The 19,407-nt window shown below is 46.3% G+C and overlaps 1 protein-coding gene across 1 annotated transcript in view; it reads left to right on the top strand.

Annotated features, from left to right (window-relative positions):
- RNF38 (ring finger protein 38) overlaps positions 1 to 19,407 on the top strand; it is a 655,055-nt gene that overhangs the window by 42,730 nt on the left and 592,918 nt on the right. The window lies entirely within an intron of this gene.

Below are 19,407 nucleotides of genomic sequence, written 5' to 3'. Positions count from 1 at the left end.
GGGACACAATTGATAAAATAGTTGGTGATTGACATATTTAATAGAGTTCGTATTGAAGAAACCTATGCATTTTGCAATTATGTAGAGCTTTTGAGATTTTTTTTTTTTTAATCATTGTATTGAAATGACAAAATAGGTAGATTATACTGACACAGAATATGCTGCATGAGTTCCCCTTTCTACTCACATTATTTGGCCAACCATGCTCTATAATTTGGCCCTCCATTTACATCTATTGCCAGAAGGCCTGCACGTGATGTGCACTCATGAACTGTATTTATAAAGTGACTAAAAGATGACATTTAGCGCTTTATAAAACTCCAGATAAATGAATGCTTGCCTACCCTGAGGCGAGACGAGACTCGTCCTATAGTCATTTCAGCAGTCTCTAGGTCTATACTGTTGTAATGTAATTTAATTGTATTTGTATAGCACGTCATACCCATGATGCGGTGCTAAAGGTTTTGATTGGACTGGTAGCACGCTACACCGTAAGGTAGTGCTTGGTTTGAAAAGTGTTGTGTCTGCAGTGAGGCCTCAGTGGGCCGCGCTTTGGTGTTGCGCGTGAGTGACCAGAGTGGTGCTCAGATCTTGAGTTGTGGTGCTTCATAGTGTGATGGTGGGAAATAAGTGAGAGGGAGTGCTCTTCGTTGACCTTAATTGGTTGCTGCAGGTTCCTTATGGAATTCTTGGATTACCGCAGAACCATCAACCCACTTCCTGTGCTGGATACCAAAGCGCCACATAATCATGCGGACAGAGACCACGGGGATGGTCTCCAGATTTCCCTGATGTGATTCTTACTTTTTACAGAAGAGTTATAATACTTTAAGGGACCAGTTTGGAGGCTGGCCAGGGATGAGAGATGGACCTGCAGGCATGGCTAGATCTAAGCCATCCAAGATACAAATAAGTCATTATTGCGCAAGAGTTAATAATATTTTGAGTACCTGGCCAGTAGCAGTGAAGCCTAGCAGAAGACTTCCTGCATTGGTTGCAAGTTCCCTTACTAATAGTTCAAACTGGTTTACAATCTACGAGAATAGTTTGAGACACTTAGTAAAAAATGTATTGAGTTTAAGACGCTTCGTGGGAAATGTGGCTTGAAATTAACTGTTTATTTTACAATTAATTTGAAAATGTCATTTTAAAAAGATTGAAAAACAAGAATTTATAAACGACTATATTTTACAACCGCCTCTGGACATAACTTTGACTACACCCATATCCTTTATTTTCCATTAATTCAACTTGGCAGATCTATCTTTCTAAATTGCATCTTGGGAAATGCAACGACTAAGAAGTGTTAATTGTGGTAACCAAAAAGTTAGAACGTAATGTTTTTCCAAACAACATTTTTCAGACCGCTGTTTTTTTAAATAAATGTTGAAAAATTGTCGACTTTCATTTGAAAATTCGGTGTCGTTTTGGAGAGCTTGAGAGTGTATTGCTATCATAACTTTGTTCTTGGTTGACATGAATTAAGGTGGAGTGTACCAAGGATGGGGGGGTGAGAAAGTCTAGCAGGGTTTAGGCCTCGCAAATATCTCACAACTAAGTCCAGTTTGGACAATTAGGTAACCTTAAATCACCCAGGGCATTACTGATCCTAATGTCATTGATGATTACGCAGAGTTTGTGACCCTCTTACTTTTCATACATGTTATCTTTTTTTCTGTTGAAGATCCGGGCAAATAGCAACCTTATTCCAAGATCAGGGGAAAATGCACAGGTACAAGGTTCCTTCTCCAAACAATATGTACAGATCTGACAGGACCCAGCACACCTAAAGCCAACATTCAAACGAATGCCTTTTACATGCATGCCAATAGACCCGGTTCAGGTGGGAGGCTCCCCATTTTTGAGGCCTAAAATGGCTTTATTTTAGCTGTCTCCCGTCTAAAATTGTCTCTGTGTCAGTACTAAAAAATTGAGAAAATCCATTCTCCCAATGTATTTTTTCAAAATCTCCCACTTACCTGTGCTGAAATGTTGGCATGTATGCTATTAGAAGGTATTTTTTGATTTTGTGGCAAATTAGAAGTCTGAACAATGTATTCCCGACTGTTTGGACTGTTTACTAACACTTTACACATTAAAGTAAATGTTGCTGCTCTCCAGTTATCTCAACATAGTGCTTATTTAGCTGACTCCCACCTAAAATTGACTCTGTTTTAATTTTAGTTAATGGGGAAAATAAATTCCCCCATTTTCTCAAACATTCCTTTTTTTTTCTTCTAATGTCAACATGTATGCAGACCCGCCAGCTCACACTGTGCCATCGTAATGTCACACGATGTCCACTCCCTTCATATGGCCGTCCTAGTGAGGAGCTGATATCACAGGGTGGGCCCTGGCCAACTGGCAGTAGTGGGCACTGGGCGTTTCCCCGGGAGGCTGGAAGGGTGGGGGGCGGTTTTGCAGTGGTAGCGGCTGGTTTTATTACTGGGGCACGGATTTGCAGTGTTGCTGCAGTATCGGTCGCCAGTAACACAAGCATTTGCAATGCAATAGGTCTCGCATTTACACGAGTTTAAGCTATTGGCATTGTAAATGACAATGCCTTTTATTTATGTTCAAAAAACAAAAATAAAAGGCATTGTCATTTGCAATGTCAATAGCTCAAACTCGCGTAAATGCGAGACCTATTGCATTGCAAATGCTTGTTATTTTTTATTTATGGATCGTGCCCTGGATATGGCTGTTATGCATTAGCCATGTACGGCATTCCAAATTGACAAACCACTTTTTGACATTACTTTTGGCAAGTCTGCCTTTATGCACTGGGGCGATCACTGCTAGTGATCTAGCATATGGTGACCGCTGATGTAATCTTGTCTGATATGGTCACTGTTACAAGAATAATATTAGTAGTCCCGGATGATTTTCATGGAAGACAAGTAGCTCTTATTACATAAAAGCTGCAGGCCCTGCTTTAAGTTCACCCTCCTAGAAATGAGATGCAGTGACGTAGATGCCGCCGTCACGTGCTTGCTCGAGCGCTGCTGCCCTCTCGGGGTTAAAGGGGGACTGATCCTCAGCTTTGGAATAGCGTCCGCCGTGCCTGTGCCAGGCGCGGGTTTCCAACCACCTCCAAATGGCTCTGGGGCCTGGGCCGGGCTAGTTTATTGCTGAATTGGACTAGTGCGAGTTGTTCTCAGAAAACAGGACTGGGATTTATTTTGGAGACTCTCGGGACGCCGTTGCCATGGCAAGTGCTGTTTCCCCCAATTACCCATCCCTCGTTCCCCCCAGCGATGGGGGCATGTTTTGTTGCCTTCAATTCTCACTTGCTCAGCTGCTCCGCGGCTGGAAGCCCGGCTTTTGCCGGAGCGGCGCGGCGGGGAGTAGCCGAAGCAGTCGGGAGAATGTTGCAGTTTGAAAATGAGAGGCGCGCTTCAGGCCCGTTCCCCAGCTGTCGGAGTCTGGAGCACTGGACAGGTTCCCATTATCGAGTGGCGGCTGGGAGCCCTGCCCGCGTCTCAACAAAATTAATTTATTCGTGGATTGCAGCATCTGCGGCGTGCCAAGAAATCCAAGCCTCGCCTTACCTAATGCGCCATAACCATTGCTCGGGGAAAACGCTGCTGTTTGATGAGCTTTTTTACAGTATCTCGAGTAGCGTGCGGATAAATGCATTTTTATTTAAGCTTCCAGATAATGTAGCATCAGCCCTTGGGATTCTGGGTAAAAAACAAACTGTTCTGGAGATACATAATTCACGAGCGCGTCCTTCTATATTTCCAAATGAATGGGATTTAAAGGAAGTCATCACAGACAGAGAAGCCCCTTCTTATCCAATAAAACAAGCGCGCACTGAAGCTGACGAAGAGGGAGTGGGAGGGGGGAGTGGGGGCGGGCACGCAGGCTGCCAAATGGTGAGCTGATCGCGATTGCGATCACATCACGGCGAAAGTGAAAGCAAACCAGTGCTTTCAGGCCTCCAAATGGTGCACGCGCCCGGCCGGCGCACATGCACTGTATTTGGAGGCCTGAAAAGCCACTGATTGCACTTCCAAAACTCGCTTACTATAAGTCTCGCCAGAGCAGCGCTAAAGCGCTGGCTCAGGCGAGACCTAAAAAGCAGCAGGAAAGCGTTTCCAGGCTCCCATGGCCAGGCAGTGCTTCCCCAGGGGCTGGTCCTAGAAAACTGCCAAGCCTACTTTGGATTCCCAGTCCGGCCCTGGCAAGGAAGGGGAGCTGAAACCACCGCAAAGAGTGCCTTTCCAGCTTCTCTCTTGAGGCTGTGACCAGCCAATGTCCTTTAGGGGGTGTGGAAACGCCACAGGACATCAGCAGCAGCCTGGGCAACCTTTTGTTCTGAGCGTTGGGGTGGGGTCGGGGGTCAATGGGAGCAGGGGACACAAGGCGATTTTTCTTTTAAATTTGACAGGTCTGTGTATGCTATCCTTTATTTTATCTTCTCTTGCAGACCTTAATCCACTGGGCAAACATTTACTCGGCGCTGTCTCCTCGGCTTGCCTCTGCTTCGCTGTGGCAGCCTGTCCCCGCCCCTCCTTTGAGGCTGCGATGCCAGAGGCTTTATGTGAAACCGAAAGTGAAAAATGTCACACGCGCAGCGCTGCCCTGCTGGCGTCAGCGGGGGAGGGGGCGGGGGAGGAAGGCTTGAGTTGCACGGCAGCTCCCTGAGGAGGCCGAGGCACAGTTAAGGGGGAGAGCAGATTGATGCATGTTAAAAGGAACAATTACAGCACCCAACGTGCACATTTCAGAATAAAGAAAATCTATGCACCTTAACTCTTTACCTCACTGTCGTCCAGAGGCTTAAAAACGACATGTCCCCAGTTTAATTTGTTTTTTGTGTTGAAAGCGGTCTGTTTGCCAGGTTGTCTGTATGACCAGACGCTAGTAGCCAAGGGGAAAAGCTGTGCCCAAAAGTACCTGCTACTCTCTGCAGATGGTAGACGTTCTCTTGTTTGGTAATATGGTTACAGACTTACATTGCAGAGAGACAATTACAGATGGTTCCTGTTTGAGCACAGTTGCCAAGCAGGGCCAGAGAAAGGTAAAGTGGGGCGCATTTCATATCGGTGCATGGGGCCCTCCTTTCAACAGATAGGTGTATCTTCCATGAGATGTGTGCTACGCACGTACCAGTACCACAACCTTATATAACACAATAACAGCTAAAAACCGCAAACAGGATAAACGATCCCAAAATACCCAGGTTGAGCTCTGGAAACGAAGACGAAACACAGGGGTCTGTTGGTTTCATACGATTGAACTGAGAAGATTCTGAGAAAAATATATTGCACAAGTTACAACACATGTTTCGCTTAAGACGAAGCGATACATGTTTCCACCGATTGATACAGCTGCAACCATAAGATTGCTGGACAGCGCCTCGAAAACCAATTCAGGTGTAATCTGGCTCAAGCCGATTTTGCTTTAAGAGACAGTACAAGTGTCTACCAGCGTTAAGAGACTATTTAAGACAAAGGGAACAGTCAAGTCTGAGCGGTAGACTGAACAGCCTCCGAATTTCAACTGCCGTAATTCGGAGCCAGAATACCTACAGAGAATAAGGGCCTTGTGTGATGACAGCTATGACATCATGCCACAAGCCTTCCCCGTTGATTTTTACAATGACGCTATCGAATGACAGTTATAAAGAAAATACGTGTAATTGTGTTCTGATATTGACATTAATGGGACAAATACTAAAAAGTAAAAAAACACACAAACCTAAATCTTCGTAATTTATTAGCGCTTTCTACACACTTCGGAGTTTATATAACCACCACTTCCAGAAATCATAGCGGCATCCAGTTTATTCTCCTTTTCCAAAACACCTGCAGAAAGACTGCTTCTTAGTCACCTGCACGAGCACTCGCGACTTGTCCCACTATACTTGTGACTTGTTCAATCAATCATTTGTAAAGCACACTACTTACCCATGAGGGTCTCAAGGCGCTGGGAGAGGGGGGGGGGGGGGGGGGAATGCTGCTACTACTCAAAAAGCCAGGTCTTGAGGAGTTTTCTGAAGGTCAGTAGGTCTTCGATCTGCCGTAGGTGGATGGGGAGGGTGTTCCAGGTCTTGGCGGCGAGGTGGGAGAGCGATCTGCCGCTGGAGGTCACTCTTCGGATGCGGGGGACTGTGGCGAGGGCGACGTTGGCGGAGTGAAGCTTGCGTGTGGGGGTGTAGAAGCGGAGTCGTCTGTTGAGGTACGCTGGTCCGGTGTTGTGCAGTGCCTTGTGTGCGTGGGTGAGGAGCTTGAAGGTTATCCTCTTATTGACAGGGAGCCAGTGCAGGTCTCTAAGGTAGGGTGTGATGTGGCTGCGGCGAGGGATGTCGAGGATCAGGCCTGCAGAAGCATTTTGAATGCGTTAAAGTCGTTTCAGGAGTTTGGCCGAGGATCCTGCGTAGAGGGCGTTTCCGTAGTCCAACCTGCTGCTGACGAGGGCCTGGGTGACCGTTCGTCTCATTTCGGTGGGGATCCACTTGTAGATCTTGCTGAGCATGCCTAGGGTGTTGAAGCAGGAGGAAGAGACGGTGTTGACCTGCTTTGTCATGGAAAGGGTGGAGTCGAGGATGACCCCTAGATTGCGTGCGTGGTCGGTGGGTGTTGGAGCTGTTCCCAGTGCGGTCGGCCACCAGGAGTCGTCCCAGGCCGAGGGGGTGGATCCAAGGATGAGGACTTCCATCTTGTCTGAGTTCAGCTTCAGTCGGCTGTTCTTTATCCACTCGGCGACGGCTTTCATTCCTTCGTGGAGGTTGGTTTTGGCGGTGTAGGGGTCCTTGGTGAGGGAGAGGATCAGCTGGGTGTCATCGGCATAGGAGATGATGTTGAGGTCGTGCAGTCGGGCGAAGTGGGCGAGCGGTGCCATGTAGATGTTAAACAGCGTTGGGCTGAGGGATGAGCTCTGGGGTACGCCGCAGATGATCTCGGTGACTTCGGAGCGGAAGGGGGGGGAGGCGGACACTCTGTGTTCTGCCAGAGAGGAAGGAGATGGTCCAGCCAAGGCCTTCTCTTGGATCCCGGCGTCGTTGACGCGTGTGCAAAGAATGCGGTAGAAGACCGTGTCGAAGGCGGCTGACAGGTCCAGGAGGATGAGGGCCGCGGTTTCTCCGTTGTCTAGCAGGGCCCTGATGTCATCGGTGGCGGCAATGAGGGCAGTTTTGGTACTGTGGTTGCTGCAGATCCCGGACTGGGACGGGTCCAGGATGCTGCTCTCCTCAAGGTAGCGGGTCAGTTGTTTGTTGACGGTCTTCTCAATGACCTTCTCCGGGAACGGGAGCAGGGAGATGGGCCAGAAGTTCTTGAGGTCCTTGGGGTCTGCCTTGGGTTTCTTGAGTAAGGCGTTGATCTCGGCATGCTTCCATTTTTCCGGGAAGGTTGCTGTCTCGAGGGAGATGTTGATGGCTTTCCGGAGATGGGGTGCGATGGTGGTGCTGGCTTTGTTGACGATGTGGTGTGGGCACGGGTCTGACGGAGATCCGGAGTGGATGGTGTTCATGATTTTGATGGTGTTGTCGTCATTTATGTTGGTCCAGGAGAGCAGGCGGTCGGAGCGGATGGTGGTCGCGGAGGCGGAGGTCTCAGTGGTTGTCGGGGTGGTCGTGGCATTGAAGCTGTCGTGGATGTCTGCAATCTTGCGATGGAATAAGGTGGCAAGCGAGTCTCACAGGTCTTGCGAAGGTGGGATGTCGTTGGTGTTGGAGCTGGGGTTGGACAGTTCTTTCACGATGTTGAAGAGCTCTTTGATGTTGTGTGCGTTGTTGTCTAGGTGGTCTTTGAAGGAGGCCCTTTTGGTGGATCTGATGAGGTGATGGTATCTGCGGGTGGCGTTATTGTGGGTTGCGTAGCTGTCCGGTGTTCGTTCACGGTGCCAGTTCTTCTCTAGTTTTCGGCAGGTTTGTTTGGAGGCCTGGAGGTCTGATGAATACAAGCCCCAGCTAGGCCCGCAAGAGACAAGGGTTCGCTCTTCTGTAACGAAATCTATAAGGAAGTTGGCACGGAAACTGCAAAGTACAAAAACAATGTTTATTAACCCTTAAGGGTGGTCCTACAATCCACACAACACTCTTCAGTATTGCAAGGAGTAGCACACAGAACTTGCGTACACAGTCCCCTTTTATACACAACAGAGGGGCTCATGAGTGGGTGGATAGTACATGAAGTCGAAGAACATTACCATTTAGGGTCATTCTCGATTCTAAATCAATACATGGGCGGAGCTAACACACTCCTTGAGCCCGCGAAAACACATGGTCAAGCAAAGCTAATTATAACAGATGTGGTCAAGTCTGGGCATGCGCCAGATGGACAGGAGGGAGCTATTTATAACTGTTGCTAGGCAGATTACAAGAGCAACTAACACAGAGGTCGGACTCTCCTCGTGGTGAACACGTGGCAGCATGTCAATACAAAATGGAGTCCGGACTTCGGCCAACATATGAGGAAAACACGATAAAAGGGAAACACTAATGTTTTCAGTAAATGCTTAATCACGTTCTGCCTTAATTTACAACAGGTCTTCAGTGAACCAGCTGGTTTTCTTGCTGGTGTGGCTGTTGGAGAGTTTCTTAAACTGGGTGAGGGTGTTGGCGCAGTCGTTGATCCACTGTCTGAAGTTGCGGGTGGTGGTGTCGGGGTCGGTGGGGTCAGCGGGTGGGCTCCGGGCGAGGGTTTTGGTTAGCTGGTCTTCGGTGACTTTGCTCCAGCAGCGGCGAGGGATCTGTTGGGTGCGGTGGTGCATGGTGGGTTACTGGAAGGTGAAGTGGATGCAGGGATGGTCGGTCCAGTGGAGTTCGGTGGTGCGGTTGAAGGAGACGTCGGGGCTTGCGGAGAAGATGGGGTCAAGCGTGTGGCCGGCGCAGTGGGTGGGTGTTGTGACGAGTTGTCTGAGTCCGAGGTTGGCGAGGTTGGCGATCAGGGTGGTGGAGTTGGCGTCGTTGTTGTTCTCGAGGTGGAAGTTCAGGTCCCCGAGGAGGATGTAGTCCGTGGACGCGAGGGTGTGTGAGCTGACGAAGTCCATCCTCCCCCCTTACAACTACACTGCATATCATGTCACAGCTATACCATGTACAGGGACAAAGTAGGCATATAACACCAACATGGTTTCTTAATTCCTGCCAAATCCCTCTCCTCCCCTTAATGTGTGTCTCACGAATATCTTTCCGGCAGTGCCAATGATCTTTTTTTCCTCTAGTCCCACACCCCAGCGGCCCCTTTTGATCACTAAATGATTCCCTTTGACCACCATTATTCCCCCATGACCATCTGGGGGCATAAACCACAGACTGCTCTCCATTGCATTGCAATCCGGTCCACTTGGATTGTGTGGCAGTGGATAACCAGATTATGCACTTATGCAGCAGGGGTTTGCTAAGCCTATGTAGCAACAAAAGGCAAGTTTTGTCGCATTATGTGGCACATTAAGTGTCAGTACCATTTGATGTTTTTTTTTTAATTCCAGCATACTAATGCAAAAAGAATTTCAAGTACAAGTGTAACAGATTGATCACAATAACACATTTCCACTCCATCACAACTAATCTTCAACTTTGTAGAAATACTGAAGTTCTCTGAAGTAGAGATATTTCGGTTAGTTCATCCTACAATCTACCCAGAGCCCTTCATGACAACAAACTCTTCACACATACTCTCCCATACATCCTCTGTCACTGTTGCATTCTACTCTATGCACATGCCGCCACACTCTGATCACATTTACCACACACATTCTAAAGATGTCAAGCTTTGTCAGTCCATCTTAAAAAACAAACTGTTGCCCCTAGATGTTTTAACCTGGTAAAACTCCCAAGAATAAGCTGGCTTTACCGCTCTCAATAGTTGAATAATTAGGCACTGCACTTTCTAACAAATGGGAGAAAAGTACTGAGATCTTTGTCCCTCCCTCACACTCAGTAGGGGCTGGTGTTTGCTATGAATGGCTGGGCAGGTGGGAGAGGGAGGGGGGAATAGGAGTCGCAAAAGGAGAAGGAATAAAAAATAACAATTTTTAAAAACTCAAAACTTACCTTCATCTGGCTGTGTCCCGCGTCGCGCTCCTCAGCTTCTTTCTATTCTTCAGACACAGGCTCCTAGCTTGCCATGCGGCCAATCCTGAAGCTGTTCTCGCATGAGATTGGCCTGAGCGCCCTCGATTAGCGTTTCAGGACAGACTGGGAGTCTGTGACTGCTCTTTCCAACCCCAGCAATGCAGCTGGGGTTGGAGAGAGCTTCACTGTGCATGACCGTTTGGCTGGCCTTAAATGGCTGGCCAAACTGTCAAGCACTGTGAAGGGAGTGCACATACCACTCCCCTCACTGTTATCACCACCCCAGGCCCCACTCCCAAGACAACAGCAAAGGAGAAATAAAGTGAGTGGAGTTTTATTTTTCCTTTGTGCCATTTTGGAGGTGGGGCAATGCTCCTCTGCCATACCGTAGGAGCCGCCGCTGCTCACAATCTGTGAAGACCCAGGTGCCTCATCTCATAAGATGGCATTGAATGTAAATGCCTATTTTATGCCACACAGAACCAGTTGAAAGTATTGAGCACTAATCGTGGCACATTTACGACAACCTTCGTTCTTGTCATCCCATTAAAATGATTTGAGTTTACACAAAAACCATACCACAAATATTGTACAATAGTCACACAATCCTGTAAAGGATGTACAAAAACCCTGCCCCCAGTGTTGCCTTGAGAATCCCTAGTTTTTGTTTAATACATCTTGCTGCAAAACATCTATCACTCCTCAGTCTTATGCAGTTCTGTAGCAATAGCCCAAACAAAAAATCCACAAAAAACAAAAATCTTTACAACACACATCAAAATACGGCAACAATTATTCGGTGGTTGAATATATCAATATATCATGCATTTATTCTAGGACTAGTGAGGTCACGATTTAGAATCCAGATGTCCAATATACAATTTAAAATGCCATCCCAGAGTCAAGAAACCAGGTATTGGGCGTGACTCCTTCTCCACCCTGTAGTTAACTGTTTTGCACCACTTTTTCTCATGTTCCAATTTTTTTTTATAGTGGGTGGCAATCCACCCACGTTCCAACAATCCTTATGCTTCTAATTGGTTTATTTCTTCACATCACCCTTAGGTTGCCTCAGAGTGGTGAGGGGAACAAGAAAGATGGAAAAGAAGACCAGGCAGTAATATTATGTTCTTATGTGCTGAGATCAAACAAGCATTGGCATAGCCAATGGGTCTCGCCTTTGGGACCTTATAAGTGTTTAGCCATGCAACAGTTGCAACCATGCAATGGTGCCTCCCATTAGGAAAGTCAGAATAGGTGGACGTTCCTTTAAATATCTCGCCCCCAAACTATGGAACTCCCTTCCTGTTGATCTCCGCCGCATTCCCAACCTGTTTGCCTTTAGAAAGGCCTTGAAAACCTGGCTTTTTAATCAGTAATTCTGTTATGTTTCTGTTGTCTTTTCTCCTTTTCTCAGTAATGGGTCAGAAAGCGCCGGGACACTCCTTGGAGTAGCCGTGCGCTATATAAGTCACCCATTAACATAACATAACATAACAGTTGCATAACTAAATACTTATAAGGTCCCAAAAGCGAGACCTATTGGCTATGCAAAGTGGCCATGCGGCCGCAAAAGTGAAAGTAATTGCGGTCAAGCGTGGCGCGCGCGCGCGCCCCTGCGCATATGCACTGTAGCCCTAGGCTGGCCTGGTACCACTTTTTGGAGCCCTCTCAATAAGTCTCGCCAGACCAGCGCATGCGCTGGGTCAGGCGAGACCTAAAAATGACATGGCCCAATTGCTGAAAAGTATCAGTACCATAATGATCTGCTGCCATGTCAAGCAATCGAAGCTTAAGCTTCAACTGGTTTCTCTGGTAAAGCCCATCAAACACCATTATGGAGTCCTTTCACCCCGACATTGGACCTATTTGCGGCCTCCCAACACATTGTCGTTTTGCATCCTCCTCTAGGATGCTTCCACTGCCCACCATTCGATCAGGGTTGTTCCAAACATATGTGTCATCTGTGTCCTCCTGTGCAATGTTTACCCTCTTAGATTTTCCACCAGATGGAAAACCTATACAGAGTGGCCTAATTTCCCACAGTCCCTAAAATCAGGATTTTCAACCCCAAATGTGTGTCCTTGGGCTGCAGCTACAAAACATATCTTTCATACCAGCATTCTACTTTGTATTGAATTATTCCCCTTACTCCTCCTCTCCTGCCCCCCTCTTCTCCTAGTCACAAACACTCACTCTTGCTGCAACATTTCCTGGGAGAAATTTTAATTTCGCTGGATTCATTGGCCTAGTAGTTACTCGAGATTTTGCATTGTACAATTTCGTGTAATTTTTGCACGCACGGGACTTGTTGGTGCAGAGAACATCTTGCCAAGAGATATCTTTCATAAACAAATCTCCTGCTACAATCTTGCAAAATATCCCCCCCCCCCCCCCCGCAGTGCACACATGTGAAAAAACTCTAAAAGTGTAATTTTGCAAAAGATTTATTGAATTGTGGAAAAAGAATTGCATATTTTTTGCACAGCCATAGTTGCAACCTACATCTTCCTTTCTATACAGCACAAACTCCTCTTAGGTGTGCTTCTCTGTTGTTGAATTAATGAGGGGATACACCAGTTTTTTCTTTTGACCTTGCTTAATCCACCGTTTCTTCAAGATTGGGATAACAACATACACCAAACTGTTGAAGACATTTGGAAGTTGCACAAAAAGTGATTCTAAAAAAAGGTTGAGCTTTTCTCCTTTAAGCAGCAACACACTTCCCTGTTACAGCTATTATTTACTGAAAAGTTTTGAGCCCTGCCCTTCAGTGAGTTAGTGGTTCTCCGGGCTCTGCAGAAACAGTGGTGTCAGTGCTTCCTACTTCAACTTTAAAATAAGAACAACACGTCAAGCACTACTTCCCTTTATGGCCAGGACGGCCTTGTGACCATTGCAAAACAAAACAGAAGAGTTAACAGATGCTGTACAACAAGTCAAAACAAGCCTTTGCAATGCAATAGGTCTCGCATCTCGAGACTTTGAGCCATTGGCAGTTATATGACAATGTCTTTTACTTATGTGTTGTCTTTAAAACAGATAAATAAAAGCAGGGCCGGACTGGGAACCAAAACCGGCCCTGGCAAAGTGCTCAGGGGTTGGGGGTGCCGCCGAGCTCTTTGCCGGTTTTCGGCCGAATTTGTTACAGGGTCGATTACGGCCCTGTAACAAAAACAGCCCCCAGGGGCCCAAAACCGGCCCCCACCCTTGCGGCACACCGGGAGATTGCCCGGTGCCCACTACGGCCAGTCCAGCCCTGAGTAAACTGCATTGTCATTTACAATGCCAATAGCTTAAACTCTCGCAAATGCGAAACCTATTGCATTGCAAATTCTTTAGAGCTATAAAAAAAAAGCATTAATAGAGAGCGTGTCCTTCCTGCAACAGCAGGCAGGACAAATCTATTTGAGAAAATAGTGCTCGGAGGCTGTAACTAAAGCCTACTGAGAAACAACACACATAACTGGGTGTGGCCATGGGAGGTTACAAAATGAGACAAGGCAGTACTAAGGAGGGACTACTACGCCTATTGACCAATGAACAGCCGCAGTTTACAGTGCACAATGACACAAGCCAATGAAAAATATGGGTGGAGAGTGGGCGGTGCTTCAAGTCCCTACCTGAATACAGTATGCCTCGCAGTGCATGTGCTGACACGGCTCAACCTAAAAATCATTGGCAAAGTCTTGGCAAGCTAGTGTAATGGTTATTTTTTTAATCTTTTAATTTCAAGCACATATTTCAAAAATAAAAAGTAGATGGGATCACGTTCTTACACTTAAACATGGTGGCCATATGCTTACAATAAACACATTTCAGTTATAAAAAAAATAACCATCACATATATTTTAATAGAACAATACGGGTGCTTATTAGGAGGCAGGTATACTTAGAAGGTAGAAAAAATATTTTAGTTCTAATGCACATCACAGGAGAATATTATTTATGATGGTGCCCAGAAATGGTAATATTGGCTTGAATTACTCTAACATGAAGACCTACTATAAACGCACAAGAATGAGTTATAAAATAAACAAGCATTTACAATGCAATGGTCTCGGCATTGTTAAAGTTTGAGCTATTGCCATTGCTCATGACATTATTTTTGTTTATGTTTTTGTTTTTAAAAACATTTAAAGAAACGGCATTGTTATTTACAATGTCAATAGCTTAATCACTCTCCAATGCGAGACCTATTGCATTTACACCCACACATACAGCCACACACACAAAGCCACCCACACACACAGAGCCACCCTCAGAGCCACTTACATAGAGCAACCCACTCCAGTGGCGTAGCTAGGGGGGCGGTCCGCCCCAGGCGGCACTATTTTGGGGGCGGTCAAAGGCATTCAGATAAGGCTCGGCCTCGGCTTGCTTTTGTGGACGTTCGGGGACGGGCAGAGAAGGAAGAGGACTCGGGCAATGTCCTCTTCTTTTTTGTGCTGTCAGCTGTCCCCCCCTCTCTTCCTATTATTCCTTCCCCTTCTGTCTTGCTCCTCACTTACTGAAAACCGTAACTTGAAGAAACGGTTCACAACCTCTTTCCTTCTTTCATTTAGTTGCTTCCCTGTGAAATGGATCCAAAAAACGAAAAACACCCTTGCGGGAAATGCCCTATTTCTGACATTTTTCTATTCCAAAGTGCAGCGGGATGGAGAGAAATAGAAGGTTTTAAATATGAAAAATAAATACATAACTAAATAAAGCAAGACAGGGTGGTTGCAAAGGAGCCAGATTGGTTTTATTCACATCCAAACACATCAGCCTCACTTTACAGACTTTGCAGTGAAGTGCTACTTTTGTTTTCTCGTCTTTCTTTGAACAGCATTGTTGTTCCCAGGTGGGGAAGTGCACTATTCCTGGAGGTACTGCGATACCTGGTTGATGGGTGGATTGGAAAACAAAATGTGTACCATGGCTCTGTGTTTATGGATGGTGTCTTTTTAAACCATACTGCTTACGTTTATTAAGGTTATAAGCAATGGACATTGAAACGGTTCCCTTCGGGGCCCTGTAGTCATGTCCTTAACTTTTCAGGTAAAACCACTAGCTGATTTCTGAATAGTGTGTGAGAGATCGTTAAGGTAACCATGTTGTTTCTGCTTACATTTCACATGCTTTACTTAATCTTGCATTCCCTATGAGTGTTTGCTTTTACTTTTTTTTTTTTAGGCAGCATATTACTCTTATCAAGTGCATAATTTGAATTGAGCCCCATCCAAGTGTTTATAGCGGGCACAATTATGTTGTAGCTGAAGGCAGTGAGAGTTTCTCTCAGTGGGGCAGTATGGTGTTCAGTGGGGGAGAGGATGTGGCACTATGGCCAGAGCTGTCGAATTTGGAACTGGGGAACTGGGTTCAGCCTTCATGACCAGTCCACCAGACCTACTGAGGGAGCATATTCCCATGCTAGACCTTAGAAGGCCCCACTAGACCTTAGAAGGCTTGATGTCTTAGCACAAGCAGGTGTACCCTAGTGGTGTCAATTGTGAGTTAACCTTGAAGGCCTGTCCATCACAATCCATACTGAAGTTCATCTCCAGTCTTGCGGGCAGGCCTACGAAGCAGCACACCCTAGAGCAACAGTGATCCAGTCACTGTGAATCTGTCACTGAGGTCACATGAACCTTGAGCAGGTTAGGGCGGTGCGAACGGTGTGACCGCACTGGGTACCTATTTCAGGTGGGTGCCTAGTGTTTGCAAGTATATTATGGTTTAAAAAAAACTTGCTGCCTCCTTCCTGGCCTCCAGCAATTTTCAGAAACAATAAAAATGTCATGATAACTTTGGTGATTAATGTTCTTCCTAGAGAGAGATCCCAGTTTTGTCTAGTGGAAGGGTTGACTCCTGGAAAGGTAGCACAGAGGGTTAATGTGCCTGCTGCAAAGAACATGTACCATGCAGATCACAAAGTGCACTGCTTTAATGGGGGGACCGTGATGAATGGTCATTTAATGTCAGCTGTAGATGATGGATCCCTGAACAGTGTCATGCATGTGCATGTTTGGATTGTGCTGAGGAGATTACCAGGTAATTGTTCACGCAGCTCTCTGATGGATGTCACATGCGGTTTTTCTGAGTCCCCAGATAGATCATGCAGTCTGTGCGTTCTCTTTTGTACTGCCAGTCACTGCCAGTCACCGGTGTATTCAACTGTGTAGTCTTGGACCGTGTCATATATGTGCATGTAACTTGCATGATCGAGGTAACTATTAGCGGCGATACTACGTGGCTCTCGGTCCTCTTTCAAGTGCTTGCCGGCCTTTTTCCCCAGCAAACCGCCCCCCCCCATACCCTCCCGGGGCGGCAATCTGAGGGATAGCCCCGGGCGCCACAAACTCTAGCTATGCCTCTGACCCACACACAAATAGAGCCACCCACAGAGCCACCTACACACACACACACACACGCAGTAGCCCACTGACCTATTTACATTATGTGCACTTTGTGATCTGCATGGTACATGTTCTTTGCTGCAGGCACATTAACCCTATGTGCTACCTTTCCAGGAGTCAAAACTTCCACTAGACAAAACTCCGATCTCTCTCTAGGAAGAACATTAAACACCAGAGTCATCATGACATTTTTATTGTTGCCAAAAATCGCAGGCGGCCAGGAAGGAGGCAGCAAGCGCTTTTAAAACATTAATTTACTTGCAAACATAATGTCTCCACCCAAAGTCAGCGCCCAGTCACACCGGTTGCACTGCCCTAGAGCTGGCCCTGCTCAAGGGTCCTGTGACCTCAGTGACAGAGTCACTGTTGTTCTTGGCTGTGCTGCTTCATAGGCCTGCTAGCAAGATTGGAGGTGAACTTCAGTATGGATTGTGGTGGACAAACCTTGAAGGTTAACCCAGACGTGCCAGTGCTAGGGTCCACCTGCTGGTGCTAAGACACCAGCACTTCTAAGGTCTTGCGCAGCCTTCTAAGGTCTAGCATTGGATTGTGCTCTCTCAGGAGAGTGGTCTGGTGGACTGGTTATTAAGGCTGAACCTGCTTCCCCAGTTCCAAATTCAGCAGCTCTGGCCATAGTGCCACATCGTCTCCCCCACTGAACACCATACTGTCCCACTGAGAAAAACTCACACTGCCTTCAACTACAACCCAATTGCTGCCGGCTATAAACACCTGGATGAGGCTCAATTTAAATGACGCAATAGATAAGAGCAATATGCGGCCTACAGAAAAAAGTAACATCATCCCGGAAAAAGCAAACACTCATAGGGGAATGCAAAATTTAGCAAACCATGTGAAATGCAAGTAGGAACAACATTGTTACCTTAACGCTTTTACACTCACTATTCAGAAATCAGTGAGTGCTCTCTGCAGCTGTATACATGCTGGAGAAGCACAAAGAATTAAGAACACAACAAACAACCCCAAGTGTTACTCCTCTGAGGGGATACGAGACCCTGTCTTCTGAAAACTGGTATCGCTCACAGTGCAGCGACCCCAGGCCCCTTGTGCCTGATTTAAAATTTTCTTCTGCGTGAATATTCCGCCTCGCCGCGTGCACCACGCAAACACACGAGAGCACAGTAAGATCGGTGTCCTGTAAAGGGCATTCCTCCCGCCCCTTCATTATTTTGTAAACATGTTTGTTTATTTACCAGTGAACCTGTCTCTTTCACCAGCAGTCGAAGCCTGGTTGCGTCGATCTGTGCGCACAATATAAAGGAATACCGGACTCTCAGATTGGCTATGGAAAATAGCAGACGTTCTTATTATTCAAGTAGAATGGTAATTTATTAATAAACAATGCAATACCTTCGGAATATTTCCAACAAAAATGATAAATCGATAGAATCAGGATAAATACAGTTCCCTTTTTGAACAGGTCAGTGTGTTAGGTAACACAACGTCAGCTTGGAAACACTGTCTGGCGTTTGGTCCGTAACATCCAATTACACATTAAAAATAAATTACTATTTTGCAATTTACATTTTGTAACAAGTCCTTTGCAAACGTGTCCCTTTTTTACTTTTGAAATAATACTTAGAATACAGTATTTCTCAAAAGCATGAAGAAATGTACGTGTTATTTGGAGTTAACACTGTTCTTTTTTTAAACAAACCAAGACATGCCTGATGTCCCTACACATAGTGTTTAGCGAATGTTTTGGGCTTTCTGGGACAAGGATTAAGTCTGCAGAGCCCGTTTGTGTCAGAACTTGCTGCAGTCATAGACAAAGGCCCCCGAGGTACGGTACAGAGGCTGGCTGGAGGGGAAAGACATCTGTCAGCTGCTGTTGCCGTTTACCGGGGAGTTGTTGAGGCCAAGCCGCTGCGACTCGTACTTTCAGATTCTAACGGTACACATAATGACGCAGATCTGGGTCGGGCAAGTAATACATGCAGGGGCCACCAAGGCGCAATAACTACAGGCGTGTATTCTGATATGCATAACACATATGACGGCAGATATTGACGGGCCACTGAATGCTGGTAAATACCCCAGTGGGGCCATCGGTATTAAGAACGATTCTTGCATTCAGTGCCATGGTGGCAATACATACTTCTCTTCCGCGCGTCCTCGGGCGCCAGGAAATGCCGAGATCAGCCTTGGAGCAAGGAAGAGGCGACCCCACGTTCCGCTCCGTTCCGACCGCGCACAAAATGGCCAAACCTTCCCGCGGTAAAAAAAAAAAAAAAAACACGCCCACCACGTGCACCACGCGTAAAAGGGGCAGGGAGCAAAAAATGAGAAAGAAGCGAAAAAACACGCCCCCGGATCCGAAAAAGACGGGGCTTGTTTGGAGAGACAAAGTTTTTCTCCAATGGCTGACCAGCATTTAAGAGGCCAGCCAATGGAGAAGAGGGGAGAAGAGGGGCGGGTTCAAGCCCCTCTTCTGAAAAACATTAAATCTCGGAGCGAGACTGCGCAAGCGCAGCCTTCGCAGCCGAGACCTAATAAAGGGTATAGAATAAAAATAAAATTGGCAAAGTAAAATATTGGCCCACCATTCGTTGCACTGAGTGCACTTCTTTTTGGGCGGATGCACACACCTGATAAGAGCATACGCGGTCACAGTAAACAGAGCCGATGATTGACCCTTGCCCTCAACTTTGCGCTGTGGTGGGGGTAAGAACAATGTGAATGACAATTGAATAAACAAATTGAAGATGGCTGACCCAAAGCCCCTCTGTGTGTGTATCTATATGTATTTTTTTAAATTATGATTTTTAATTACGTGATATTAGTGAGACTGCTAATCCGTAGGCTAGACCAAAAAAGGTTGCTCGGTTTTAATTTAAATAATTATTTCAGACAGTTTTTGAAAAAAGTTCTGAATATACCTTGCTCCCTCTGTGGCTCTATTGCCTCGGAGACAGATGGGCCATTATCTTTTATCTTCTTTTTTCTTTTATAGAGTTT

The sequence above is a fragment of the Triturus cristatus genome, chromosome 2_2 (assembly GCF_964204655.1).
Source record: "Triturus cristatus chromosome 2_2, aTriCri1.1, whole genome shotgun sequence".
NCBI classification, from domain to species: Eukaryota; Metazoa; Chordata; class Amphibia; order Caudata; family Salamandridae; genus Triturus; species Triturus cristatus.
Note: the sequence above shows the minus strand (reverse complement) of the source record. Positions and strands in the feature narration are given on the sequence as shown.